Genomic DNA, 14,876 nt, shown 5'->3' with positions numbered 1-14,876 from the left:
CATCCGCAAGCTAATGGGAAAATTGAAAACAGGCATAAAAAAATTTCCAATGTCTTGAGCATTTATACAAAAGGCAACCGAAACGATTGGGATCAATATCTACCTTACTTATTAATGTACTTAATACTGCCTATTCAGAAACAACTACAGAAAGTCCTTTTTATCTTTTATTCGGACGCGATTTTAAAATACCCTATCAGGAAGTTATAGAATCCAGACAGTATTACAATAATACAGAGGACTACAAGCAAGATTTTATAAATAGGATGAGGAAAACCTACAAGATAGCTAGGCAGGAGTTAGAAAAATGTAAAATAAACCAAGAGTTAAGAAACGAATCCAAAGTACAAGGGAACATAAATTTTAAGGTAGGAGATTGTGTCTACCTAAAAAATGAGGCAAAGGTGGAAGGCAAAAAACTTTCCAATAAATATTCTGGATTTTACAGAATAATAAAAAAATACGACAATGATTTTACTTTTAAAATGATAAACCCTGACAACGGAAGAACATACAAGGCACATGTTAGCCGTATAAAAAGGGCCAAGTACCCGGACAGATGAGCACCGAAACCCTCATCCACCGATTCATCAAACGCAGAAAATGAATTCCCCAAGTCGAGGCTAGCCGGATTAAAACCTTTCAATTTCAAACAAGACTATTTCGAAAATGACAGTGACGAGAAAGATTTTGAAGAATTTTTCACTATGAAAAATCTATTTGTCCCCAAAGGGAAATCTTTAATACCAATAGCAAAATACCCCAAAAGGTCCAAAAAGTTCATCGTCAGAAAGCTCAGAAGAGTTATACTATACGTTGCCCCCAAAAACCCAATTTTCCCCGATAGAATTTCAACCCCTTGTCCCCCCAAAAGATTTTCAAATGATATGGTATCACCAGCAACCCCAATAGAGAGGCCCCTATCGCTACAGGATGAATTAAATAGAGCTATGGAAACCCTGGGGGTAAAAATAAAGAAAACTCCAACAAAGGAAACAAGCAAGAAAAATTTGAGAGAAACTATGGACATTATCAATTACCCTATAAAAAAGAGGCAAAGTACCTTGCCTTTGACCCAGGAATACCCTGAAGATGAAAATCTAGGACAATATCATCACATAACGGTATCCAAAGTCAAGCCCAAGGAATCAGCCTCCTGGCGACAGATCATGTTACAAAAAATACCCCCCCCCCCCGAGGATATGACATTCAAACAAATTGAGAAAGAGCAAGGGACACATTTGACTTACATTCTGCGTGCGTATGAGAAGCCTTAGCAAAGCCATAAACCCCACGTGACTCTATCGTCAGTGTCACCCTGTATAAAAAGATATGTTCCCCTTTATTTGTCAAACAAACATAGCTAAATTCAATCCTTCTAAGAAAGAAAATTGTGTTAAAAAGTGAAAGGGTTACAAAATAAGTTTATCGGGTTCAAATATACTCTGAGAGGACATTGGCTTAGGTCGGATTCTACCAAATTCATAGCAACTTGATATTAATTCTAAAATTTGAAGGACATTTCTTACAAATCTGACCTTGCAATATAAGATTGCGTAAAAGTTTTTAAAGATATTATTATGCTGGTATCTTCGAATAACTATAGAAAACTATTATAGTCGTCCCACTGAATTGCGCTGGCCTTTGAAAGGATAAATCATGAGACAAAGAAACACTGAAACAGAGAATTAAATACATAATTAGTATACAGCAATAGAAAATCAATTGAATTTTAGGCTGCAACGCTATTGAATGAGTAAGTGACCAAGAAAATTGCAAGAATATTACTCTAGAGAAGCTTATCAGCTCAAGGTGGTTTCTGTTTGCTAGCCTTTAAATATTCAATACTAATGTATATTTTGTGGTGCTGTGTCTATTTTCATCACATCTACGATCGTGCCTTATCTCGTATATAAAGAACGTAGAACCTTTTTACTGCACGATTTTTTTTTCTTTTCTTGAAGGTCATTGAACAGAATAAGGACAACAAACGACTATCATTTTTCTCATAAGTAAAATGTTTTAGAAGGTCAAATATTATTTAGAGGTAAATTTTCTTCTTATTAAATTTTTTTATAGCGGATTTAAATATATATATATATTTTTTTATTAATTACTACATACATTATTGTTATATTAATTGGTGCTTAAAAGTTAATAGAAACTCAGTAACTAGGGAAGAATCACAACATAACTCAACCATCAAGCTAAAACATACCCAAACCAACTATCATAACTAAATCCATCACCTTCTTTCTAAGTTAAGTACTAATTATGTCTATTCTATTGGGGCTAAAGGCAAAAGAAAAAGCAAGAAACAGGTCAATTTCAATGAATTGGAATTTTTATCATTTCATCTATTCACCATTTTGTTCAGTTGACCAGTTCACTCGTAAATTGAAATCCAACTTTCCCGTCTTAAGATATTATTGGTTCCTCAGTAATATCGGAATTATTTGGCAACAATATGATAAGAAGGGAATTAATTTAAAATACAACATCGATCCAGTGTAATAAAAATCTGAAAAAATTGAAATTCATATGATTAAAATGAATATGAGACAATGAATATTCCCTTAAGTTAAGCCAAAATCTTTAGGGTTTTAAATTATCAACACAATACCAAAACCAGGTTTCAACTTTATCCTGAGTATAATAATTTCAAAAATGACAGAAGTACCGTTAAACCATCACAGTTCAATTTAGTTTGGACTTGAATGTTGCTATTTTTTTTTTTGTCACCTTTATTTCTTGTTGAAAAGGAGGATAACGATCAATGTATGTAATAAAGACATGAATAGCAAGAGTTCAATTTACTATTGAAACAAATGGATGAGGTTGCTGGCAAGTATAGATGTGATGAAGGCTAATATCGATAAGCTGAATACAACGGCTATTTAACTTTCTTAAGGAGTAGAATGGATTATCCTCTCTTCCTTTTGTTACATTCTGTTGTTCTACAACTACTGGATCAGAATCTGTATTTTGTATAGAGGATTGAATTTTTGTGTTAATTAAAGGTTCCTGCTGCATAGCAGATATTTGCATAGCATTATTTTCGGAAGCACAATCTTCCAATTGGGAAGATTGATCAGAAGGAGAGTACGGAGTCTCTTGCTCCGTTCCTGAGTCAGGAGCAGATTCAGGTACTACATTTTCCAACATTAACAGTGGATTTATTCTTTTTGTCCTAAGATTATAGGGTACCTTTTCACCTGCATTTTGTGTAAAATCATTGCATTCTGACTTGGAATGTTCCATCCTTTTCTCTGAATTAGTGATGAGCTTATCATAAGGCTCCGCGTATTTTGGATTATACTTTAAAAAAGGTTCATGATCCAATTTTTTTAAATGCCTGGCATTGGCAGTTCTTTTACGTCCTTCAGAGGGATTTAATGATCCTAAATAGAAAACATTCCCATACAATTTTGCCAAAACAACATATGGAAAACGAAAAGAGTAATTGGTTGACTTTCTTCCTACTGAAGTAATGTCCCGACAGTATACGATGTCACCCACCTCAATAGTAACCTCCTTTGATGTCTTATTGTAATGGTGAGCTTGTTTGGCTCTTTGAATTTTAATTTCATTAGCACACACTTGGTGTATTTCGCTTATATTCTGAACTAACCGTGTTACATATGATTCATAGCCGTCGAAGTAATTTACACTTGTTTATTTTCCGATTGCCAAATCGGCCAAGGTTCTCCCATTAAACCCATGTGGTATTATAAAGCTAGACAGTGTCTTCACACTACTTAAAGATGCATTCATACTTAACATAATAAGCAGTAACTTTTGATCCCAGTCTACTTGATAAAGATTTGCACATGTGTGCGAAAGAATCTTTTTCAGTATCTTTACTTTATGTTCCACACCACCGTTGCTTAGTGGGTTATACGGACTGGAATATAGCTTTTTGCAATTTAATTCTTTGAACATTTTTCTGATCTCTGTGGAGTCGAAATTTGACCCATGGTCAGAGAGTACTGCCTCGGGCAGTCCATAATAAGCGAAAATTCTTTCCCATAAGAATTTCATAATAAATTCGGTATTTAATGAAGGATCAATATGCAAAACAACTAATCCACTGAAAAGATCTACCCCTAACAATACGTAACGATTACCTGCACTTTTTATTGGGAACGGGCCTGCAGCATCAATTCCCCAAGCCAAAAAAGGCATATTTGGTGTCAAATTTTCTCCGAGAGGAGGTTTAATTTTCTTACAATTTGCGCGGTTACATAAATCACAATTAGCGACAAATTCCTTAATAATGGAGGACATATTTTCAAAAATACAAATCTGTCGGAGTTTCCATAGCGTTCTTTCGTAGCTGGCATGGCTACCAAGCAATAAATGATCATGAAATAATTTTAAGATGCCTGGAATCATTGCTCTAGGCAAAACTATCTGAATAGATGGTTCTGCAGCTGCTTTTTGGTTTAGCCTAAAATGACTATTTGGAGCACACTCAATTTTATACAGAACATCATCTATTAAAACTAACTCTTGAATAATAGGAATGAGCCATGAAGAGGCTTTACTAAATATCATATTCTTTTTTTCAATATCCATATCATCAAAATTAAAAATGCGGTAGACACTATGCTCACCGCGGATTGGCCATCCTTCTGGTTCCCTGGGTTACACCAGGAATGTGGGCCAGTATCCACTTGTGACTTCTCCGATATGGAGCTCCTCTTTTGAGCACGGTGGTCCTTCGAGATATCCGGCTCTTTCAGTAAATCAATAACATTTCTTATCTCGGGATCTCGTAATGGTTCTTGGCTCAATTCCCCAGCTTGAAGACCTTAGCAATCTACTTTAAGATTACTAATAACCACGCCCGCTGCTAAAAATTCTAGTTCGTTATGAACCAGATATAAGGTCTGACTAATGTCTATAATCTCCCGACATGGCCTCGATAAAATATCAGCTATCATTTTAGTCCCAGGAATGGGTCTATACGTATATAAATGATTATCCATCAGTAATGATACTTGGTACATCTTACTAGATAGATCCCTGTGTTTACGTAAATACTCTAAATTTTTAGCGTCCATATAAATATTACACCGTCTTCCCCAAATATAATACTGAATCTGAGAGCTTTTTAAGGTTTCATATAAGCCGTATAATTCCCTAACAATAGAAGACTGCTTCGAAAATGGTTTAGAGAAAACTCTACTAAAAGAACAAACGACTCCCATCCTTCCGTCATCTCTTTCATGACAAAAAACAGCCCCGACCCTATTTTCAGAGGAGTCAACGAATAATTCAAAATCTTCTTCAGGATTTGTCATATGAATTACATTTTCTCTAACCTTACGACTTATTTGTCCCACTACGGACAACAAGCGATCTCTTGCTCTTCCCTCCATGTCCGCGCTTGGGTCTTCTTTAATAATCTTATCAAAGGGACTATTAAATTATGATAATTAAGATAAAAACATTTATAATAGTTGAAAAGTCCTAATTGAGATCTTAATTCATAAATATTTTCTGGCCTTATTAATTTTTCAATAGCATCTAATTTGGGTAATTGAGGTTTGATTTTGTCACGTGACACTATGAATCCTAATACTGGAATAGATTCTTTAAAAAGTTGTGACTTAGACGCTGACAATTTAATGTTATGAGTTTTTAAACGCACAAAGAATCTCTGGAGATGAAATAAGTGCTCATTAGGGTTTGAAGGTTCTGTTTTAATAAATATATCATCAAAAAAATTTAAAATGAAGGAACGGTAACTTTCTGGAAATAATTTATCCATGAAGATAGCGAAAGCTTTTGGCCCAAATACACTTCCCTGTGGTATTCTTGTGTAACAATGGCTGCGGCCAGTTAAAGGTGATAAAAACGAGAAGAATTTTTGGTACCTTTCATCAACAGAAATTTGGAAAAAACCACTGCGCATGTCAAATTCACTATAGAACGTTCCTTTCGAAACATTTTGTAAAATGTCAGAAATTGAAGGAGTTAGGAAGGCTGTGTCCTTCATGTTCATACTGCCTGTACGTAAATTACTTAGAAATTGAGTATTTCCTCTGTTCCCAGCCTCAAATTTATTGACATAATATTTCATTATCATGAAAACAGGAGAAGGGAGGGGCGAGATCCCTTCATATCTTCGCAAGTATCTCAGCATAGCTGGTATATGTTCTTCTAGAACTAAGGCCATCAGCTGTGGTCTTCTAAAGTAATTGGGGGGTTTAAAATTTTATTCAATTTTTATATCAGGCTGAAAAACCATTCAATCATTTTTAAATACATCATACTCATGTTTGGAAAACCAACTTTTATTATCTAAGAGCAATTGAATTAACTTTTGGAAAACTACTTTGTGTACAGTAGAAAGATCAAACTTAGAAAGAAATTCTTCATCCTCCCAAGTAGCCTCCTGACTGTCCTCGACTGACTTTACCTCGTCAGAAGTTTCTGAAAATGCTACTAAATGTTCTTTGGGCACACGCGAAAAGTTTGCTATTTCTGTGTGATTTTATAGTTACGAGGTACCCTCGGATTAATTAAAAATAAGGAGATATGTATTATGTCCCTGAACAGTACATAAATTGAAATGTAAAAATTCTTAAAATTATTACTTAAGGCTAATAATGCATTTATCCACATTAAAAACATAAATATTGTATGAAGTGATAAGATTACAGACTCCAATAGTAAATGTTCCAGGGTCAAATCTTGTGTCAGACCTTACTATTACGCTCCTGCATACTCGTGCATCATTATGACCAACTTTATTTTTGACCCTGGTTCCAAATTCTTATTTCCTTTCATGAAAGTGCAAGGAACTGTCCAGTTCTTGCATAATATTAAACCCTAAGAGTACGGCAAAAGGAAAATTATCAACTATCAAAAATTCCCACTAAAGATAATTGTCGTATTTGTACAAGGTAATATCAATGGTAACCTTGCAAGGCCCACTACAGGTAATTGATGTCCTGAAAGTGATTTAATCACAGTATTTGTAGGTTTTAGAGGTTCTCTATTAGGCTGAGGCAAGGAATCAAAGAAGGCTTTGGAAATGAGATACTTCTCTGAACCACAGTCCAAAAAGGAGTCACATTCCACATTATATATTGAAACCTTATTAAAAAGCGGAAAACAATTCCTATTACTATTAGAAAAATTTAAAAAACAAGGTTTATGAAGAGATTTTGAATCATCAAAAGCCAAAATAGACTTTCGTACTAATTGGCCCTTTTAGTTTCCCTGTTCTGTATTTTCAGCCTGAATAGCCTGTCGGCCTCTTTTAACAATTTCACAGCTATAAGTGTGATGATTATCTGTTTTACATATAACACAGAAAACACTTCTTCTCGGTTGTATATCAGGATTGTTACTAACAGAAGTTGAAGCATTGGCATTAGTTGTATGGATTGGACTCGGACTAGCGCCTTGATAACCATGAGTACCTTCTTCATAATCAAACGAGTTTTAAAAATTACACTGTCTAGAGTACCCGGATTGATTTAGACCGCGATTACCTCGGTTATTATAAGAAGACCGAAAATTTCTGGAATTTCTTCCTCTGAAATTACCCAGGTGGGGGGATCGACATATGAGTCATTATTAGGAGGAATATAGCTCCCATGACCTCAATGAAAGTTGGTCCTATTATTAAAAAAACGTCCTCTTCTAGGCTCATAACGAGAACCTCGGCTACTAAAATTAGCAGAGGGTGTAGACACCACCGCTGATAAGGAGGCCATCCCTGAACAAATTCCGTTAATTTCTTCATATAATTTAGCCCTTTGAAATACTTCTGTAATATCTGCGCATAACCCTGTTTCACGAATGAATCTTCTGATATTCTCATGTAATCCTTGTTCAAAGGCCTGCTGTTTTAATAAATTAATACCTGGAAGGAGGGATTTGCTTCCCGGAATAGTTTTAACTAAAGAAGAATAACTCTCAAATTCTGCATTATTACGCATAAAAAATCTTACGACTGGCTCATTATTTTCTTGTCTAACCTTGCATAATATGTTGAAATTTTTCGGCCGGTGAAATTTTATCAAGAAAAGCAGAGCACAGGGATTCTTTTAGCCCAGAAAAATTTGTAGCGGTCACATATTTTTCTATATACGAGCTATACGGTTCATCTGACATTAATCGTACCTCTCGATCATTACTGATTCTTCTAAACCCATTAATCTACAAACTCTGAAAGTACTTAACCCAACTAGAAATTTTGCTGTGGTTTAATCAACCTTTTTACTTTGGAAAATGGGTAAATTGTGCCATAGGCTACATGTTGAAATACTGGAGCGGGGGTTGCTCCCGCATTTACATTAGAAGCTTGCCCAAGGGCTGAAACTTCCGGTTTATCATTTTCCCGAGGTAGGGACATTACTTAAGGAGAATTTAATTATAACTTACCAAACTTAAGCAACCAACTAATCCTGGAACCGAAGAAAAGGCTACTATCTATTCTCAAACTCCACAAACCAGTAATTCTTTTATAAGTGTACGAAGTTGAGCAATATCCAATTATTATTTGACTGTTTGAATTTTATTATTGCGGTTAGTCTTGTTTTTATAGATCTAAAAAAAAGCATAAGCGTACAGGCAAGCAGTGAAGGCGAAGAAAAATTAAAGGGATTCAATTAATTATACTAAATTAATTATTAAAAAAAATTAGAAAAAGGATTTATAATCAAGATTCTGCTCTCTCAAAATTAAGCGTAGCGTTAAAAAAATAAATAAAGAGACGCTTTTAATGCAATAGAATCGCATCGCGTTTTCGCTGCCACCATTTTGTAAGGGGGGGGGGTCTTCTCATGGTGATGACTCCATGTCCAACTCAGCCATGAGACCCGAGTACCCCTAAATAAGCATCGAATATACAAAATTAACCAAGTGAGAGAGATATCTTGACAAAATCCTAAACATCGTAATAAAATATACAAGACAACACAGGTATAAGAAAACTAAGATTTTATTATTAAAGAAGAGAACTTTTTAGTTAAATGTTATTTCATTATAAATCAAAATTAAATAATTATTATTCACAATCAAAGATCAATTCTTGTTCATATAATTGCTAGAAGTAAAGTTTATTATTATTAAAGGAAAGCAAGCATTATAACTAATATATTAAGACTAATATGTTCCTGCTTAAAAGAATCTAATAATAATATTAAAGAATGGGATATATACCCATTTACTAGGATTTTAACATAATAAAATTAAGAAAGAGCAAGGGACACATTAGACTTACATTCTACGTGCATACGAAAAGCTTGAGCAAAGCCATAACCCCAACTGACCTCTATCGTCAGTGTCACCCTGTATAAAAGATATGTTCCCCTTTATTTGTCAAACAAACGTAGCTAAATTCAATCCTTCTAAGAAAGGAAATTGTGTTAAAAAGTGAAAGGGTTACAAAATAAGTTTATCAGGTTCAAACATACCCTGAAAGGACATTGGCTTATGCCAGATTCTACTAAATTCATAGCAACTTGATATTAATTCTAAAATTTGAAGGATATTTCTTACACAGGCGACCAACAATGTAGTTTAAATTTTAAGAGCTTGAATTCCCAAACTGTAAAGAAGGTAGAATTTATCACACAGAAAAATAGTCACTAGAGATACAAAGTATTTTTGTGTAATCTAATTGCATTGTTCTGAAACTAAGTTTAGGATTATGTATTCCAATGCAACTAAGTTGTATTGTCCCTTAACAAGTTTCACAATGATAAATTATAAGCCATCTAGAAACTAAGTGACGTGTCGTTAGCAATAAAATTACAAAAGTAAAACTTTGTTTTGTCGAGAAAAATTCCAAAGTGAAGTCTTAGAGCTATAAATCGTATCAAAATTGAAGTAGCCAATTGGTGTATCCCTGTCCAATAAAAAACAATATAGGACATACTATGAACCAATAGGACCAATGTAACACATGTTTTAGCAACGCCTGAATGTAACCTCTAGCGAAATTGGAGAGTAAAGTTACTTAGAATTTAGCAATTTTGAGTGAGTGAATAACGAGCGAAGAATGAGTCAATAAGCAGTCTAGAACCAGCCTATAATCAGTGTACAACCAGTCTTCGAGTAGAGTTTGAGGACAGTCTAATGTAAGTGATCTAACTATTGATAGTTTTTGACAATTATCATCAGAACATTGATAAACCCATGTTGCATTGTATATTCCCCAGCGTATAACATTGTCCAAGTGCCTATGACAGTCAAGTGTAATACAGATAATTTTGATATTCCTGAACCAGCTTTGTACCGCTAATGTGAGTAAAAATAAATACATTACTTTCTTAATTTTGTCTCTTCATGTTAGTATTTCTCAAGATAATTAGTCCTTGTGGCTCCAACCGCTCTCAAGGGAATCTGAACCCAAGTAGTCTGATTTCGATTCATTATGGCCATTAAGATATGCTCCCCACTTGAACCGCTGTTTTAATCCCCCGCTATACGAAGCTCTCCCTCAAACTATGGTATAAAATATAAGAAAAATATAAAAGAAACCCCCCCCCCATTAGACACTATCAAATGACTATTGCCTGCACCCTGAAGGTTTGCTTACCAGGGCTGCCTTCTGGTAGCTTGTTAAAACGTTTCTAGGTTCTCTGTCATCGGCTACAGATAAAAGGACTATTATGAACCTGCACACACAATAATTAGTTATTTATAGTATTGCCACACTTTTTTTTCATTTGTGGCCACAGTTTTCTCTTCGGCAATTCTTTTCTCAAACAAAGTGGCCCTTCTGCAGAAAATATACCTTGCCTTCATGCACACAGTAATTTTTTTTTTTGACATACAAGTGATAATGACTATTTTCACTTTAACTTCCCAACTTTTAGTGGTCTTGTCTTAAGTTTCAACTTCAACTTTGGTCCTTAGGGCTATTCTGTTCCTACTTTTAATTTTTCATGCCATGTTAGTCATTTTTCCGAAAACGACTCCGACATAAAAGAGCAAAATTTTTTCCTGTCTACTAGGAGCATTTCTTTTAAGACCTATCTTTTTAAACTTTTAAGACCTTTTAAGACCTATCCCCATGCCTCCATTTTCTGTGATTAACGGTTTCTTTCACCGAATTTCTTGCCTTATGCAGAGTTCCAATCACAGCTGGGTAACAATTCTTCTTTTTTTTCGCTTCCTTCAGCGACTTTTGCTAAGCTTCCACATTTGCTTCCATACTTATAAGGTTTCTTTTCTGTTTTTTTTCATCCCTTTCCTCAAGTGCTTTAATTACAAATTTGTATATCTTTTCCTTCCCTTTGCTTGTGAAGCTACAAAACTAACCTAGTATTTGTTAGCTTTAACAAAGGTAATTCTATTGCTGATGACGTCGTAAAATGCCATATTCTCGAAGCATCTCTACTCCTAAAACACTTGGAAATGGCAGCTTCTAACCTATAATTGTTCGTACCACAATTTATTTGCTGCCTTTGCTAAATCGTAGCAGTGTTATCCTTGAACAATAAGTATATAGCCTGTACCTGTAGTAAGGCTAACTTAGGACCCTATTTGCTACTATTATGCCTAAAATTCTTCTGTTTCTACCAACGTTTTTGGTCCAGTTAGATTTTTTCTTAACATATAATCTTTTATTTTATTCTTTTAATTCGTAGTACAATTACTTCATTAGTTATTTATGTGTGGTACTATTACGTTATATTTATTACTAACACTAATAATAATACTAATTATACACTTACTTCTACTTGCTAAAAACTAGATACTGTATTTTTTTTTCTATTTTACAATTCTTGATTGAGCCTTTTTTCCATTTTTTTTACTGTAATCAACTCATTGAGGCACAAATCTATTTTTAATAGCCAAATTGCCCCATTGCTGGCTGCCTGCCAATAGATTTTGACCCTTAATAAGGAAAATATAAGTTCTAATTTGTGACTGAGTGACCCCTTTCGAGTTTTCCACAAAAAAAATTTACATGTGATTGGTTTGAAAAAAAAAAAAAAATCAAATTCTTCATAGTAATGAATAGTAAGTAAATAACGATCCTTGTCAGCAGCGAAAATATAAGAGCCTAACTATCGATAACATTCAATCAAAGAATCAGATTTTAGGATGATCCTAAATACTTATTTTTTCATTAGTAATTATTGAAGTTATTAGTACACAAGAAAGTTCGTATAATTTCAGAAAACAACACAAGGAAAACAACTTAATAAGGCGTAATTTTGGTAAAATATGCCGTCAACCTTTGCTTCCGTTGCAAGAGTACCCATGAGCTGACAAATGAGGCTACTATAATCAGAAAATTTTCCTTTGGATGAAAAGATGGGAATTTCCGTGTTTTCCCCCTGAATAGATACGTTTTTCGTGTTTTATTATCATTTTTTTTTTCAGGAATGATTGGATTTATCTAGGTGTCACTTTGAAAAATATTTAATTTTTTACAATTATGAAATACTAAGGTGTCAGTTATATTGGTTTTTGGTATTCAAAATTGAATTAAAAATATTAAAATACAAATTTTTCGTTGATTTTCTTAATCTTAGTTTTAATGTTTTACTTTCAACAAACTACTTTGATAATGCGTTATTTTTTTATAAACACTGAGTCTCAAGGCATTAAATATTTTGGTGTTTGATAACCAAGTTCAAAACCGTCGATATTGTTAAAAAATATCCGTCCAACGCTTTGGGATTGCTCAACAGAACTGAACCTGGGAGTTTATATCTTAGTGTTTATAAGTATACTTTTTTTTTATGTATTTTTTAATTAATTACTTATTTCATTTTTATATACTTTTATTTTAATTGACATACTTTTTCAATTGCCTTTAGAAAAATGTTTTCTCTAAGCTTTTTTAAATTAAATAAAAAAATTTTTTTCAACTGAAATTAAGGAGCAACATTAAAACTTAAAACGAACAGAAAATATCATGTAAATGAGGGGGGTTGCCCCATCCTCAACATCTTGCTCTTCACGGTACAGTTTTACAGCACTTTAAAAAATCTACTTATTGTTCTAATAGAACGAACCTTGTGTTTCAGGAGTCGTTTTTAAAGGATTGGGATAAAATATAAACTTTAGCGTGAAGAGCGATGTTTTGAGCAGGGGGCGACCCCCCTCATATACGTAATAATTTCTATTCATTTTAAGTTTTAATGTTGCTCCTTACTTTCACTTAAAAAACTTATTTTTCTTATTTAATTACTGATCGTTTTTTAAATAACGCCAGGATAACTGGCTCCACCTCCACGTATAAATCCCCCTCCCCACAGAATTATCCTATGTACAATTCAATCTTGGCAAAAAACTACCCCAGACAATTACCCTTAATATCTCCACCCGTAAAATTGAGTCGGTAAAGAGAAAGTAAGTCATGAAGGAATTTTGTATAGGAATTCTGGCAAATTCACTCGGTTTAAAATATCCCCTGAAAAGTTCACCCCCTGGAAACTTCCTTCTACATAGAAAATTTTCCCCGTGCAAAATCCTCCCAGCAGAAAATTCCTTATCCCTCCCCCCCCCGTAAATTGTATGCATACTTCCAAAAAACGAATACTATATGTAAACAGTTAGAAAATTTTATAAATTAAAAACCTTTCCCGAGGGGCTGTAGGGGGTCATTTTACATCCAAAGACATAGTTATTGGGCATTTCAACTATGCTGAACAAAAAAGCGATCTAAAAATTTAATCGGACGATTTTGGGAAAAAAGGGTTGTGGGAGGGGGCCTAGTTGCCCTCCAATTTATTTGGTCACTTAAAAAAGGCACTAGAGCTTTTCATTTCTGTGAGAATTAGCCCTCTCCCGACGTTCTAGGTCCTCTGGGTCAATACGATCACCCCTGGGGGAAAAAAACAAAACAAATAAACAGGCATCTGTGATCTTTCTTCTCGCAAAAAAAAATACAAAATTCCACTCTTTTGCAGATATGAGCTTGAAACCTCTACAGTAGGGTTCGAAACACTGAAGATGGTGTTATTTTAATTGAAATTCTATGAATTCACGGGGGGGGGGGTCTTTCCCCTTTTTTTCAGAAATCAGACAAATTTTCTCAGGCTCCTAGCTTTTGATCGATAAGACTGAACTTAATGAAACTTACATATTTGGAATCAGCATATTAAGCAAGTTTTTTGTATATATCTATTGGTATCAAAATCTCGTTTTTAGAGTGTTGGTTACTATTGAGACCGGTCACTCCTTAGTTGCAGTTCGTTACCTTCGTTACCACGAATTGTTTGATTACCCATCAAAATCCAAACAGAGATCATTGAAATATTGATCGTTTTTTCTGCGTTACCAAAAGTACTGTATTCATAAGACTTTACAGTTTCATGAAATGTAACTAAACAAATTAAAAAGGGTTTTCAACCAAAGTAAGGAGCCAGTTTAAAACTTAAAACAAATTGTATTTACTCTGTATAGAAGGGGGACTGCCCCCTTCTCAACACCATGCTTATCAAACAAAAGTCTTTTAGTCATTTGAATTTTTTTTTAAATTGCAAATTTTCTTGCAAAATTTAGACAAAAGCCAAACTTCAGTAAAGAGTACACAGGTAAGGAGGAGATTGCCCCCTTCACATAAAGAAGAGTAGTAAAAAAAAAGGTAAAGGATGCGGCACTAGACCCTTAAGGTCCAAACCGGCGGTGCTGATCTCCGTTTCGTGGCCCTTCAGCCAGCAGTAGGGCCTTATTGACTCGTGACGGGACTCCTTATATGGGCATAGAATACTGACGGGACTCCAAATATGGGCATAGAGTCCCTGGGGAGAACACGTGGTTAATGGTTCTACTCCGAACCCCACACCATATATGGGCATAGAGTCATTAGGGAGAACAAGTGGTTAATTAAAGCGATTGGGAATTTGGAACACCTGTGCTGTCAGTCATTAATCAAATTGTTTCCGGGC

General features: G+C 34.4%; 1 pseudogene; it reads right to left on the bottom strand.

Moving 5' to 3' along the window:
• Positions 1–7,619: 7,619 nt before the first annotated feature.
• Positions 7,620–8,374, bottom strand: LOC148949587 (uncharacterized; annotated as a pseudogene).
• Between the last annotated feature and the right edge of the window lie 6,502 nt (positions 8,375–14,876).

The sequence above is a fragment of the Artemia sp. Qi Xiang Cuo genome, chromosome 8, assembly GCF_049724085.1.
Source record: "Artemia sp. Qi Xiang Cuo chromosome 8, ASM4972408v1, whole genome shotgun sequence".
Taxonomy (NCBI): Eukaryota; Metazoa; Arthropoda; class Branchiopoda; order Anostraca; family Artemiidae; genus Artemia; species Artemia sp. Qi Xiang Cuo.
This window is presented reverse-complemented; position numbering and strand designations above follow the sequence as displayed.